Below are 15,255 nucleotides of genomic sequence, written 5' to 3'. Positions count from 1 at the left end.
CCCTTATTGGAAAGTAGTACATCATAGAAAACTGTTTCTGTGACACATACACCAGTTAGTGAGGAAGCTAATGATGATGATCATGAAACTTCAGAACAAGATACTACTGAACCTCGTAGATCAACCAGAGTAAGATCCGCGCCAGAGTGGTACGATAATCTTTTTCTGGAAGTCATGCTACTAGATCATGATGAACCTACGAACTATGAAGAAGCGATGGTGAGCCCAGATTCCGCAAAGTGGCTTGAAGCCATGAAATCTGAGATGGGATCCATGTATGAGAACAAAGTTTGGACTTTGGTTGACTTGCCCGATGATCGGCAAGCAATTGAGAATAAATGGATCTTCAAGAGGAAGACGGACGCTGATAGTAGTGTTACTATCTACAAAGCTAGAATTGTCGCAAAAGGTTTTTTCGACAAGTTCAAGGTGTTGACTACGATGAGAGCTTCTCACTCGTATCTATGCTTGAGTCTGTCTGAATCATGTTAGTAATTGCCGCATTTTATGAAATCTGGCAAATGGATAAACAAAACTGCATTCCTTAATGAATTTATTAAAGAAGAGTTGTATATGATGCAACAGAAGGTTTTGTCAATCCTAAAGGTGCTAACAAAATGTGCAAGTTCCAGTGATCCATCTATGGACTGGTGCAAGCCTCTCGGAGTTGGAATAAACGTTTTGATAGTGTGATCAAAGCATTTAGTTTTATATGGGCTTACGATGAAGCCTGTATTTACAATAAAGTGAGTGGGAGCACTACAGCCTTTCTGATTAGTATATGTGAGTAACATATTGTTGATCACAAATGATGTAGAATTTTTCTGCAAAGCATAAAGGAGTGTTTTAAAGGAGTTCTTTAAAAGGAAAAAGACCTCAGTAAAAGCTACTTATATATTGAGCATCAAGATCTATTAAGATAGATCAAGACGCTTGATAAGATTTCCAATGACTACATACCTTGGCAAGATTTTGAAATAGTTCAAAATGGAACAGTTAAAGAAAGAGTTCTTGCCTGTGTTGCAAAGGTATGAAATTGAGTAAGACTCAAATCCCGACCACAGCAGAAAATAGAAAGAGAATGAAAAGTCATTCCCTATGCATCAGTCATAGGTTCTATAAAGTATGCTATGCTATGTACCAGACCTATTGTATACCTTGCTCTGTATTTGGCAAGGGAGTACAATAGTGATCTAGGAGTAGATCACTGGACATTGGTCAAGAATATCCTTAGTAAGGACTAAGGAGATGTTTCTCGATTATGGAGGTGATAAAAGAGTTTGTTGTAAAAGTTACATCAGTGCAAACTTTTACACTGATCCAGATGACTCTAAGTCTCAATCTGGATACATATTGAAAGTGGGAGCAATTAGCTAGAGTAGCTCCGCACAGAGCATTGTAGACATAGAATATTTGCAAAATACATACGGCTCTGAATGTGACAGACCCGTTGACTAAGCTTCTCTCACGAGCAAAACATGATCACACCTTAGTACTCTTTGGATGTTAATCACATAGCGATGTGAACTAGATTATTGACTCTAGTAAACCCTTTGAGTGTTGATCACATATCGATGTGAACTATGGGTGTTAATCACATGGTGATGTGAACTATTGCTGTTAAATCACATGGCGATGTGAACTAGATTATTGACTCTAGTGCAAGTGGGAGACTGAAGGAAATATGCCCTAGAGGCAATAATAAAGTTATTATTTATTTCCTTATAATCATGATAAATGTTTATTATTCATGCTAGAATTGTATTAACCGGAAACATAATACATGTGTGAATACATAGACAAACAGAGTGTCACTAGTATGCCTCTACTTGACTAGCTCGTTAATCAAAGATGGTTATGTTTCCTAACCATGAACAATGAGTTGTTATTTGATTAATGAGGTCACATCATTAGTAGAATGATCTGATTGACATGACCCATTCCATTAGCTTAGCACCCGATCGTTTAGTATGTTGCTATTGCTTTCTTCATGACTTATACATGTTCCTATGACTATGAGATTATGCAACTCCCGTTTACCGGAGGAACACTTTGGGTACTACCAAACGTCACAACGTAACTGGGTGATTATAAAGGAGTACTACAGGTGTCTCCAATGGTCGATGTTGGGTTGGCGTATTTCGAGATTAGGATTTGTCACTCCGATTGTCGGAGAGGTATCTCTGGGCCCTCTCGGTAATACACATCACATAAGCCTTGCAAGCATTACAACTAATATGTTAGTTGTGAGATGATGTATTACGGAACGAGTAAAGAGACTTGCCGGTAACGAGATTGAACTAGGTATTGGATACCGACGATCGAATCTCGGGCAAGTAACATACCGATGACAAAGGGAACAACGTATGTTGTTATGCGGTCTGACCGATAAAGATCTTCGTAGAATATGTAGGAGCCAATATGGGCATCCAGGTCCCGCTATTGGTTATTGACCGGAGACGTGTCTCGGTCATGTCTACATTGTTCTCGAACCCGTAGGGTCCGCACGCTTAAGGTTACGATGACAGTTATTTTATGAGTTTATGCATTTTGATGTACCGAATGTTGTTCGGAGTCCCGGATGTGATCACGGACATGACGAGGAGTCTCGAAATGGTCGAGACGTAAAGATTGATATATTGGAAGCCTATATTTGGATATCGGAAGTGTTCCGGGTGAAATCGGGATTTTACCGGAATACCGGGAGGGTTACCGGAACCCCCCGGGAGCTATTTGGGCCATAGTGGGCCTTAGTGGAAAAGAGAAGGGGCTGCCCTAGTTGGGCTGCGCGCCCCCCCTTCCCCTAGTCCTATTAGGACTAGGAGAGGTGGCCGGCCCCCTCCTCCTCTTTTCCCCTCCGAGGAATCCTAGTTGGACTAGGATTGGAGAGGGAATCCTACTCCCAGAGGGAGTAGGACTCTCCTGCGCCTCCCCCCCTTGGCCGGCCAGCCTCCCTTCCTCTCCTCCTTTATATACGGAGGCAGGGGCACCTCTAAACACACAAGTTGACACAAGTTGATCCACGTGATCGATTCCTTAGCCGTGTGCGGTGCCCCCTGCCACCATATTCCTCGATAATACTGTAGCGGAGTTTAGGCGAAGCCCTGCTCCTGTAGTTCATCAAGATCGTCACCACGCCGTCGTGCTGACGAAACTCTTCCCCGACACTTTGCTGGATCGGAGTCCGGGGATCGTCATCGAGCTGAACGTGTGCTCGAACTCGGAGGTGCCGTAGTTTCGGTGCTTGATCGGTTGGATCATGAAGACGTACGACTACTTCCTCTACGTTGTGTCATCGCTTCCGCAGTCGGTCTGCGTTGGGTACGTAGACAACACTCTCCTCTTGTTGCTATGCATCACATGATCCTGTGTGCGCGTAGGAAATTTTTTGAAATTACTACGAAACCCAACACTAGGCTCGTCAAGTTTAACCTGAGTATTCTGCGTGTGCAACTGTTTTGCACCCGTTGTATTTGAACGTAGAGCCTATCACACCCGATCATCACGTGGTGTCTCAGCACGAAGAACTTTCGCAACGGTGCATACCCAGGGAGAACACTTATACCTTGAAATTTAGTGAGAGATCATCTTATAATGCTACCGTCAATCAAAGCAAAATAAGATGCATAAAGGATAAACATCACATGCAATCAATATAAGTGATATGATATGGCCATCATCATCTTGTGCTTGTGATCTCCATCTCCGAAGCACCGTCATGATCACCATCGTCATCGGCGCGACACCTTGATCTCCATCGTAGGATCATTGTCGTTTCGCCACCTATTGCTTCTATGACTATCACTACCGCTTAGTGTTAAAGTAAAGCAATCACAGGGCGATCGCATTGCATACAATAAAGCGACAACCATATGGCTCCTGCCAGTTGCCGATAACTTAGTTAAAAAACATGATCATCTCATACAATAAAATTTAGCATCATGTCTTGACCATATCACATCACAACATGCCCTGCAAAACCAAGTTAGACGTCCTCTACTTTGTTGTTGCAAGTTTTACGTGGCTGCTACGTGCTGAGCAAGAACCGTTATTACGTACGCATCAAAACCACAACGATAGTTCATCAAGTTAGTGCTGTTTTAACCTTCTCAAGGACCGGGCGTAGCCACACTCGGTTCAACTAAAGGTGGAGAAACTGACACCCGCCAGCCACCTATGTGCAAAGCACGTCGGTAGAACCAGTCTCGCGTAAGCGTACGCGTAATGTCGGTCCGGGCCGCTTCATCCAACAATACCGCCGAACCAAAGTATGACATGCTGGTGAGTAGTATGACTTGTATCGCCCCCAACTCACTTGTGTTCTACTCGTGCGTATAACATCTACACATAAAACCTAGCAATGATACCACTGTTGGGGAATGTAGTAATTTCAAAAAATTTCCTACACACATGCGAGATCATGGTGATGCATAGCAACGAGAGAGGAGAATGTTGTCCACGTACCCTCGTAGACCAAAAGCGGAAGCGTTAGCACAACACGGTTGATGTAGTAATACGTCTTCACGATCCGACCGATCAAGTACCGAATGTACGGCACCTCCGAGTTCAGCACACGTTCAGCTTGATGACGTCCCACTAACTCCGATCCAACAGAGCTTTGCAGGAGAGTACCGTTAGCACGACGGCGTGATGACGGTGTTGATGATGCTACCGACACATGGCTTTGCCTAAGCACTGCTACGATATTACCAAGGTGGAATATGGTGGAAGGGGGCACCGCACACGGCTAAGAGATCAAGAGATCAATTGTTGTGTCTAGAGGTGCCCCCTGCCCCCATATATAAAGGATCAAGGGGGAGGGGTCGGTCGGCTAGGAGGAGGCGCGCCAGGGAGGAGTCCTACTCCCACCGGGAGTAGGACTCCCTCTTTTCCTAATTGGAGTAGGAGGGGGAAGGAAGGGAGGGAGGAGAGGAAGGAACGGGGGGAGGGGGGGGGAGGGGGCGCCGCCCCCCTCCTTGTCCTATTCGAACTAGAGGGGAGGGGCGCGCGGCCTGCCCTAGCCGTCCCTCCTGTTCTCCACTAGGGCACATTAGGCCCACTAAACCCCCCGGGGGTTCCGGTAACCCCCCGGTACTCTGGTATATGTCCGAAACCTCCCGAAACACTTCCAGTGTCCGAACATAGTCATCCAATATATTGATCTTTACATCTCGACCATTTCAAGACTCCAAGTCATGTCCGTGATCATATCCATGACTCCAAACTACCTTCGGTACATTGAAACACAAAAACTCATAATACCGATCGTCACCGAACTTTAAGTGTGCGGACCCTACGGGTTCGAGAACTATGTATACATGACCGAGACACATCTCCGGTCAATAACCAATAGCGTAACCTGGATGCTCATATTGGCTGCTACATATTCTAAGAAGATCTTTATCGGTCAAACCGCACAACAACATATGTTGTTCCCTTTGTCATCCGTATGTTACTTGCCCAAGATTTGATCGTCGGTATCTCAATACCTAGTTCAATCTCGTTACCGGCAAGTCTCCTTACTCGTTATGTAATGCATCATCCAGCAACTAACTCATTAGCTACATTGCTTGCAAGGCTTATAGTGATGTGCATTACCGAGAGGGGCCAGAGATACCTCTCCGACAATCGGATTGACAATTCCTAATCTCGAAATATGCCAACTCAACATGTACCTTCGGAGACACTTGTAGAGCTCCTTTATAATCACCCAATTATGTTGTGATGTTTGGTAGCACACGAAGTGTTCCTCCGGTAAACGGGAGTTGCATAATCTCATAGTCATAGGAACATGTATAAGTTATGAAGAAAGCAATAGCAACATACTAAACGATCAAGTGCTAAGCTAGCGAAATGGGTCAAGTCAATCACATCTTCTCCTAATGATGTGATCTCGTTAATCAAATGACAACTCATGTCTATGGCTAGGAAACTTAACCATCTTTGATTCAACGAGCTAGTCAAGTAGAGGCATACTAGTGACATTATGTTTGTCTATGTATTCACACATGTACTAAGTTTCCGGTTAATACAATTCTAGCATGAATAAACATTTATCATGAAATAAGGAAATAAATAATAACTTTATTATTGCCTCTAGGGCATATTTCCTTCACAAAGTTGTCATCGCATACACAATTGCTAGCTTGGTTTGTGAAGTTTTGCCTGAGAAAATAGCTCAAAAGAGAAAGAGCCAAACAAGCTTTTAAGCAAAAACGAAAGATTAGCAAATAGCTTATAAGCAAGAACCATAGCATCATACTACATTAAGATTGTCATACTCGATCATTTGCATCGTATCACCAGAATACCATACATATAGCATACTTGAGATAGAAGTCGTTGCATTTTTGCCTAATAGGTTGTGCACAAGTTCGTATCCGTCCATTGTGCAATCGTGCTAGCGTTTCTCTAGTGTTGTGCAACAAAGCATTTTCGTGGTTTCCACATTTTGGATCATTCCTTGGTTGCACGACCCCACTTATCTATTTGCGTGTGTGTTTCCGTGTACCATATCTCGCTTTTGGTCTACTTGTTACATTTGCAAATTTGTGAATCTTTTCCAACATTATTTAAGCTCACTAACAATTGCATCAAATTTTGTGCCACCATCCTAACCGAGCTCCACTGTAAGCTTTTACTTGTGTAGGTGTGAGAACCGACAAGAATTGGTACCAATTGTGCTATTTCCTTGTTCCACATTTGAGTGATCATTGATCCATCTTCAACATCGGTCAAGGTACATTTGGTATAAGTTCTTCTCTTTCTCCCACTCACATATTTGCTTGGAATGATGGATAGGCCAAGTTTTTATACCAACCCACTCTTCATTGAGCAAGACAACGACATGTCATCCTATGTCACCAAGAACCACCTCTTCGGTGCACAACGAGCTTTGATCAAGAACAACAAGCAATGAACAACTGTATCAAGAATCTCGCCACCGACTTGTGACTCCCCGAGCAACAAACAAGAGACTACTTAGACAACAAGCTCGACGCTCACAAACAAGAGAATGGTGCAAGAATGGATGAGATTCATGCCTTGTTGGTCAACTGCCATTCCACCACTTCGTCCTACTCAAGATGGAGCCGCTCGAGTCAACATTCCAATGACACCTTCTCTAGCTCAAGTACACCAACATCGAACACTCTACATCAAGCCGCGTGCCAAGACCGTCAAGCAACTTGCAATCCTCTACACGACAATCATCCACAAGAGCAATTCGACGAGCAAACACATCATCATCGCCGACACCAAGTTCCGCTTGAACAAGCACAGGAAAGGTAACGTCAACGTCTCCAAGAGGAAGAGCGAGTGTGACAACATCAAGACGAGCAAGACGTCGAGGCTCAACGTCTTCAACAACAACAACGTGAAGCACAAGCTCTTGAGGTGCAACGTGCCCTTCAAGAATCAAGTCGAGCCATTGCCAACCACAACCGAGATAGGCGCAACCAAGAGGAAGCACCTCGCAAAGAAATTCAAGAGAGAAACTACCAAGAAAGAGTGCATCGTCAAGTTCCTCAAGCTCCTCCTTAAGCTCAACAAGCTCCTCCACAACCTCAAGTTCATCAAGAGCAAGCTGACTTTGGAAATCCTCCACGACAAGAGCAATATGAGGTTGACAATCCTCCATGTCAAGGGCGTCATCATCACCCTCGACCCCAACACAATGACGAGCAATGCTACGGCAAGCTCAAGTTCACCATGCCCAAGTTCCATGGAAGCAATGATCCCGAAGAGTACCTTTCATGGGCATTGAAGGTCGACAAAATCTTTCGTTTGCACAATTGTGAGGAAGAGAAGAAGATCGCTATGGCATCCCTTGAGTTCCAAGACTATGTGCTCATATGGTGGGAACAAGTCCTTGAGCGTCGAGAAGCAAGAGGTGAACCACCAATCACCACATGGGAGGAAATGAAAGATGTCATGCGCGCACGCTTTGTGCCAACTTACTACAACCACGATCTCTTCAAGAAACTCCAACTCCTCAAGCAAGGAATAAAGAGCATTGAAGAATACTACAAGGAAATGGAGATTGCCATGATAAGAGCCAATGTCACAGAAGGTGATGAGCAAACTATGGCACGTTTCTTGAATGGCCTCAATCATCTCATCAAGAAGATTGCCAACTTCCAACCCTACTCCAACCTCATTGAGCTCGTGCATCAAGCTACCAAAGCGGACCGTCAAGTGCAAGATGACTTCAAGTATGCCAAGTACTCGTCCAAGAGCTACGGCTTCTCCAACACCCAAGCTTCAACGAATCCAACTCCTTCTACCTCAACCAAGCCATCAATAAACAACGGCGACAAGTCGAGTTAGAAGAAAACTTTGACAACCTCAAGTCATCCTCCTACTACAAGCAACTTCAAGCCGCGCGCTTCATCATCTACTCCAACTGATGAGACCGTCAAGACAAGTTCCATCAAGTGTTTCACATGCGGTGGCCAAGGCCACAACTCCTTTGAATGTACCAACAAGCGCACCATGATCCTCAACGGCAACGGAACCTATGACTCCATGAGTGAAGATGAAATGGAAGCCCTTGAGCAAGTGGCCATGCACCGGCGCGTGAACAAAGATGAAGATGATCAAGCCTTTTGTGATGAGGATTCGAGCCCCACTCTCGTTGTCTCCAAAGTCTTGACTCTTCAACATTAACAAGATGAAGTCCAAAGATGCCACATCTTTCACACCAAGGCCAGCACCAATGGAAGGTCCGTCAAGGTCATCATCGATGGAGGGAGTTGCCATAACTTGGCAAGTGAAGAACTATGCTGAAAGCTCCAATTGGTCAAGATGAAGCACCCGCACCCCTACAAGGTTCAATGGCTAAGCGATTCCGGCACTATCCACGTCGAGCATACGTCAAAGTCTCCTTCAAGATTGGAGCATGTGAATACACTTTGGAGTGTGATGTCGTTCCGATGTCCGTTTGCCACCTCCTTCTTGGTTGACCATGGCAAGTCGACCGCGGTGTCATGCACAATGGGCGTACCAATCACTATAGCTTCAAGATGAAAGGAAAGGAGTACGTGCTACGACCTATGTCTCCAAGTCAAGTGATCGCCGACAAGCAAGCCACCCATCCTGGAGAAAAGAGTGAGAGAGTGACCTACCCAAAAGAAAGTGAGCTCCACGAGCCAAAATCGAGTGCCTCCACGATGAGCGACAAGAAGAACTTAGTTCTATTTGCCACCAAAATTGAGATGAGAGAAGTGTGTGAGAACCCTTCAAGTGTTATGCACTATGTCCTTGTGTGCAAGGACGAGGCACCAAAAACTAACACCTCTCACAATCTACCTTTAGTGTTGTATTCTCTTTTGCAGGAATTCCAAGATGTTTTCCCCAACGAGCTACCTCCGGGTCTACCTCCACTACGAGGCATTGAACATCGAATCAACCTCATCCCCGGAGAACCTCTACCTAACAAGGCTCCCTACCGCGTCAACCCCGAGGAAACTAAGGAGATCCAATGGCAAGTACAACAACTCATCGACAACGTTCAAGTACACGAAAGCTTGAGCCCTTGTGCCATTCCGGTCATTCTTGTTCCAAAGAAAGACGGTACTTATCGCATGGTTTCCGATTGTCGTCCCATCAATGCTATCACCGTTAGATATCCTTACCCTATTCCACGCCTAGATGATATGCTTGATGAGCTTAGCGGAGCCACCATTTTCTCTAAGATTGATCTTAAGAGTGGCTACTATCAAATACGCATCCAAGAAGGTGATGAATGGAAAACCACGTTTAAGACCAAATTTGGCTTATATGAATGGCTAGTTATGCCAATTGGTTTATCCGAAGCACCCGTTACTTTCATGCGAGTCATGCATTTTGTTCTTCGTCCCTATATTGGTGTATTTGTTGTGGTCTATTTTGATGATATTCTTGTCTTTAGCAAATCCCTCAAAGATCATGTCACCCATCTTAGAACCGTGTTGCAAACCCTTAGGAAAGAGCGACTTTATGCTAATATGGACAAATGCCTTTTTGGTGTTGATAAGCTTGTTTTCTTGGGTTTTGTTGTGTCTTCTAAGGGTGTTCATGTAGATGAATCTAAGATCAATGCTATTGAAACTTGTCCCCAACCAACCAACTTGCAACAAGTGTGTAGTTTTCTTGGTTTAGCCAGTTTCTATCGTAGATTTGTGAAGGATTTTAGCACCATTGCTTCACCTTTACATTCTTTGAGTAAGAAAATGCTCCATTTTTTGGGGACCATCCCAAGATACCGCATTTAATGAACTTCAAAATTTGCTTACTCATGCTCCCGTGCTTGCATTACCCAACTTTGACAAACCTTTTGAAGTTAATTGTGATGCTAGTGGTAATGGCATAGGAGGTGTGTTAACACAAGAGAAGCGCCCCATAGCATACTTTAGTGAGAAACTCTCCGGAGCGCAACTCAATTACCCCATCTATGACAAAGAGCTATATGCTTTAGTGTGAGTTTTGCATGAATGGGAACATTATCTTCGCCCTCTTGAATTTATCATCCATACCGATCATGAAATGCTTAAGTACCTAAAGGGTCAAACTAAGTTCAATACGCGTCATGCTAAATGGAGTGAATTCATTGAGTCTTTTCCTTATGTCATCAAGTACATCAAAGTTAAGGAAAATGTAGTGGTGGATGCTCTTTCCCGCATATGCATGCTTGTCACTAAACTTGAATTGAATGTCATTGGCTTTGAGCACATCAAAGACTTGTATGCGCATGATCCTACTTTTGCTATTCCCTATGCTAAGTGTTTGACGCATACATCTTGGGAACGATATTACATCAAGGATGATTATCTTATGAGAGCTAACAAACTTTGCATTCCCGAGTCTTCTTTTTGTTTGCTCCTTTTGAAAGAGGCTCATGGAGGCGGACTCATGGGATACTTTGGACGCGACAAGACATTCACTACACTCTCCAAGAACTATTTTTGGCCCAATATGTTCCGCGACGTCTCATGTTGCACCAACCGATGCTCCACATGTCGCAAAGCTAAGTCAAAAGCTCAGTCCCATGGTCTTTACATGCCCCTTCCTATTCCTTATCAACCTCGGGAAGACATTAGCATGGACTTTGTACTTGGTTTGCCTAGAACTCAAAATGGAAAGGATTCCGTGTTTGTTGTTGTGGACCGATTCTCTAAAATGGCTCATTTTATCCCATGCAACAAGATAGGCGATGCTTCACATATTGCAAATCTTTTTTGTAGGGAAATCTTGCACCTACATGGAGTGCCAAAGACGATTGTCTCGGACCGCGACGTCAAGTTCTTGAGTTACTTTTGGAAGATTCTATGCGCCAAGCTCGGAATCAAGCTCTTGTTCTCTTCGGCATACCATCCTCAAACCGACGGCCAAATGGAGGTGACCAACTAAACACTCTCCACTCTTCTACATGTGTTGATCAAGAGGAACATCAAGGAGTGGGAGGAGTGCCTACCCATCACCGAGTACGCCTACAACCGCACAAGACATTCGACTACCGGCAAGTCCCCCTTCGAGGTCGTCTACAACTTCAACCCGTTGTCCCCATTGGACATTCTACCTCTTCCACTACAAGAGCGCACCAACATGGACGCGAGTTCACGAGCAAGCTACCTCAAGAAGATGCATGAAGATACAAGGCTCACCATCGAGCGCCAAGTACAACGACTCGCGACCAAGCTCAACATCAACAAGCAACCCATGATATTCAACATCGGAGATCTTGTGTGGCTACACCTTTGCAAGGACCGCTTCCCCAATGAACGCAAGTCCAAACTTCTACCCTGAGCCGATGGACCCTTCAAGGTGATAGCACGCTACAACAACAACACTTACAAGATCGACCTCCCACGCGACAAGTACAATGTGAGCAAGATCTTCAATGTCAAAGACCTCTCGCCATACCATGGCGATGAAGTTTTCGATCCAAGGTCGGATCTTTCCCAAGGGGGTGGGGAGATTGTGCGGAGCATCCCACAATCATCCCCATGGACGTATCTACATCTCCCACGACACCACTTGGACCAATGACAAGAGCTCAAGCAAAGGCTATCGAAGATAAGGTGAACTCGCTCCTCTCCGAACTCCCACTTTCTACTTACGAGACATGGTTACTACCTCATGCGGAGACCCTATGTGTGATTAGGTATTTGGAGGAAAGCCACGGATCAGATACACCAAACAGACAAGACGGCGATGACACCAAGATCAATGGACAAGAAGAAGGACTGCTCGAAACTCCCAGTCATTGGACGACCGACGTCTCTCGGACGTCGGATGCCTGGAGGCTCCGACCGGCCAGCCAAGTACCAGCCAGCGCACGCTCCAGCGCCCGGACATCTGAGCAACACCGGACAACCGACACCTCCCAGCGCCCGGACGACCGAGCAACATCGGACGACCGAGCGACATCGGACGACCGGCATCAGCACACCTGAGCCAAAACATCGGAATAATGGAGACCTTTGGATGACCGACTGACCGGACGGCCGATCGACCCCGACCGGACGATCGACAAGTCCTGACAGAGCCGAAACATCGGACGCCCGACCGGCACCGGACGTCCGGACCCTCGCGAGCCCTCAGACGATCGGTGACCATCAGACGTCCAATGCCTGTGTGACTGCCCGCGTGTTGGGCCAAAGCCACTTGCCCTTTCGTCCACTAAGACTATAAATAGACCTCCCCCGCCCTCTTTCAAGGGTTAGCAATGTGATAGCTCATATTAGAGATAGAGCTTTGCTCATCCACTTGGTTACTTCTCCTCAGAGCTCGCGACCTCTTCGAAGAAGATCCCCCAAACATATTCAAGACCCCTTTACGGGAAGACCCTTCAAGACCTCCTCTTGGAGAAGAACTACCGCCACTTGTATCGTCCCTTGTTGGATTCGGATCGTGTATCTCTTTGTGTTTTGAGGATCTAGCATATGTGTGACCATCTCTTGTTGGTTGAGTGATTTCTCTCGTGTTTCCCCTTGTGTTCCCCTCGTTTCCCCCTCGTGTTCTTCATGTTCTTCGTAGGATCCCCTCCAATTAGGGATGGCAATGGGTCGGGTTTGGGGCGGGTGGAGCTGGTCCAAATCCAACCCATGACCCATCTTCCTACTCTCTGCCCATCCACCAAATTATCCATGGGTAGAACTTGTGCCCATTCCCAAACCTGCTGGATACCCACATACCCATGGAGCTCCATGGGCATAGAAAAGTCAGCATGAAGCCTTCCCAAAGATCAAATTAGCTCATCATCATTCACTCACAAATGACAACATAAGCTACATGCATAAGTAGGCAACAAGTAATACGATGAGTCCTTAAGCGTGACATACCAGAGGTTGATTCTGCAGCATATAGCTTATGGCACCAGTTGTATATTGCCTGCCATTTCCCATTGATTCGCTCTTTCTACTGTCACTGGCATATGGCCCCACATGTCATGAGGGTATCCATTGGATATCCATGGAGCACAAATTATAACCGTGCCCAACCCGGCTGTTCGTGGGTATCCATATCCACGGACCCATGGGCAGAAATGCGCTCCATACCCTTGCCCAACCGGGTCGGGTATCCATGGGTATCCAGATCCATGGATAAAATTGCCATCCCTACCTCCAATCGTGAAAGATCGGGCATCTAGGGTTCTACCCTACATCACAACTTCTAACATGTCAAGAGTTGGGCTCCCTTGGATCTCTTGGTTTCCCCCTTCTTGTTTTGATTAGGAGAGGAATATGCCCCTGATACAAAATCCATGCTATTCAGTGACGAAACAAGAAACATCGCCTAAAATCATTTCTGTGGCAGTCCACCGTCACCAGATGTTTTCCTCCTGGGCCAGTGCCCTTGACAACTTTTGTTACATTTCGGGCTGAATTTTTTGTGACGTCTTCGGCCGTCATTAGGCATGTGCATATTCTGCGATGAGACTCAATGTCATAGTAAATGTTGGTGTTCCCTTTTTTGTAAATATAAATAGAAAAATAACAAGTAATTTTTTTCAGCTGACTCATTTAGCGGGATCTCTTTTGATAATAGCGGGAACTTGGAATTGGGATCATCGTGTTCCCTCCTAACAAAGGGAATTGGAAACGTCAGCTTAGGGCCCTTGAGGGAGTCCTGGATTAGGGGGTGTCCGGATGGCCGGACTATGACCTTTGGCCGGACTCCCGGACTATGAAGATACAAGATTGAAGACTTCATCCCGTGTCCGGATAGGACTTTCCTTGGCGTGGAAGGCAAGCTTGGCGATATGATATGAAGATCTCCTCCCATTGTAACCAACTCTATGTAACCCTAGCCCTCTCCGGTGTCTATATAAACCGGAGAGTTTTAGTCCGTAGGACGAACAACAATCATACCATAGGCTAGCTTCTAGGGTTTAGCCTCTCTGATCTCGTGGTAGATCGACTCTTGTACTACCCATATCATCAATATTAATCAAGCAGGAGTAGGGTTTTACCTCCATCAAGAGGGCCCGAACCTGGGTAAAAACATCGTGTCCCTTGTCTCCTGTTACCATCCGCCTAGACGCACAGTTCGGGACCCCCTACCCGAGATCCGCCAGTTTTGACACCGACATTGGTGCTTTCATTGAGAGTTCCTCTGTGTCATCACCTTTAGGCCCGATGGCTCCTTCGATCATCAACCACGACGCGGTCCAGGGTGAGACTTTTCTCCTCGGACAGATCTTCGTATTCGGTGGCTTCGCACTGCGGGCCAATTCGCTTGGCCATCTAGAGCAGATCGAAATCTACGCCCATGGCCATCAAGTCAGGTTTGGAAGCTTAAACTACACGTCCGACATCCGCGAGGACTTGATCTTCGACAGATTCGAGCCACGGTCGAGCGTGCCGCACTGTCACGATGGGCATGATCTAGCTCTACCGCCGGACAGCGCCCAGAGCGCCGCTCAGGTGTCCGTTCCGACTATTAGCTCAGAGCCGACTGCGCCAGTCGGGGACGGACGATTGGACGCCGCCCCAGGAGCCGCAATCTCTATGGCGATAGAGCCGAATACCAGCCTAGTCCTTTGCGAGGCCTGTGACTCCAAGGTGACGGACTCCGTTCCGGACTCTGAATCTTCAGCACCCCTTCCGACCGAACCCGATTGGGCTCCGATCATGGAGTTCACCGCCGCGGACGTCTTTCAGCACTCGCCTTTGGCGATATCCTGAATTCACTAAAGTCTCTCTCTTTGTCAGGAGAGCCCTGGCCGGACTATGGTCAGCATGGTTGGGATGCGGACGATGAAGAAATTCGAAA

This window comes from Triticum aestivum, chromosome 7B, assembly GCF_018294505.1.
Source record: "Triticum aestivum cultivar Chinese Spring chromosome 7B, IWGSC CS RefSeq v2.1, whole genome shotgun sequence".
NCBI lineage: Eukaryota > Viridiplantae > Streptophyta > Magnoliopsida > Poales > Poaceae > Triticum > Triticum aestivum.
The sequence above is the reverse complement of the archived record's forward strand: the minus strand, read 5'-3'. Positions refer to the sequence as shown.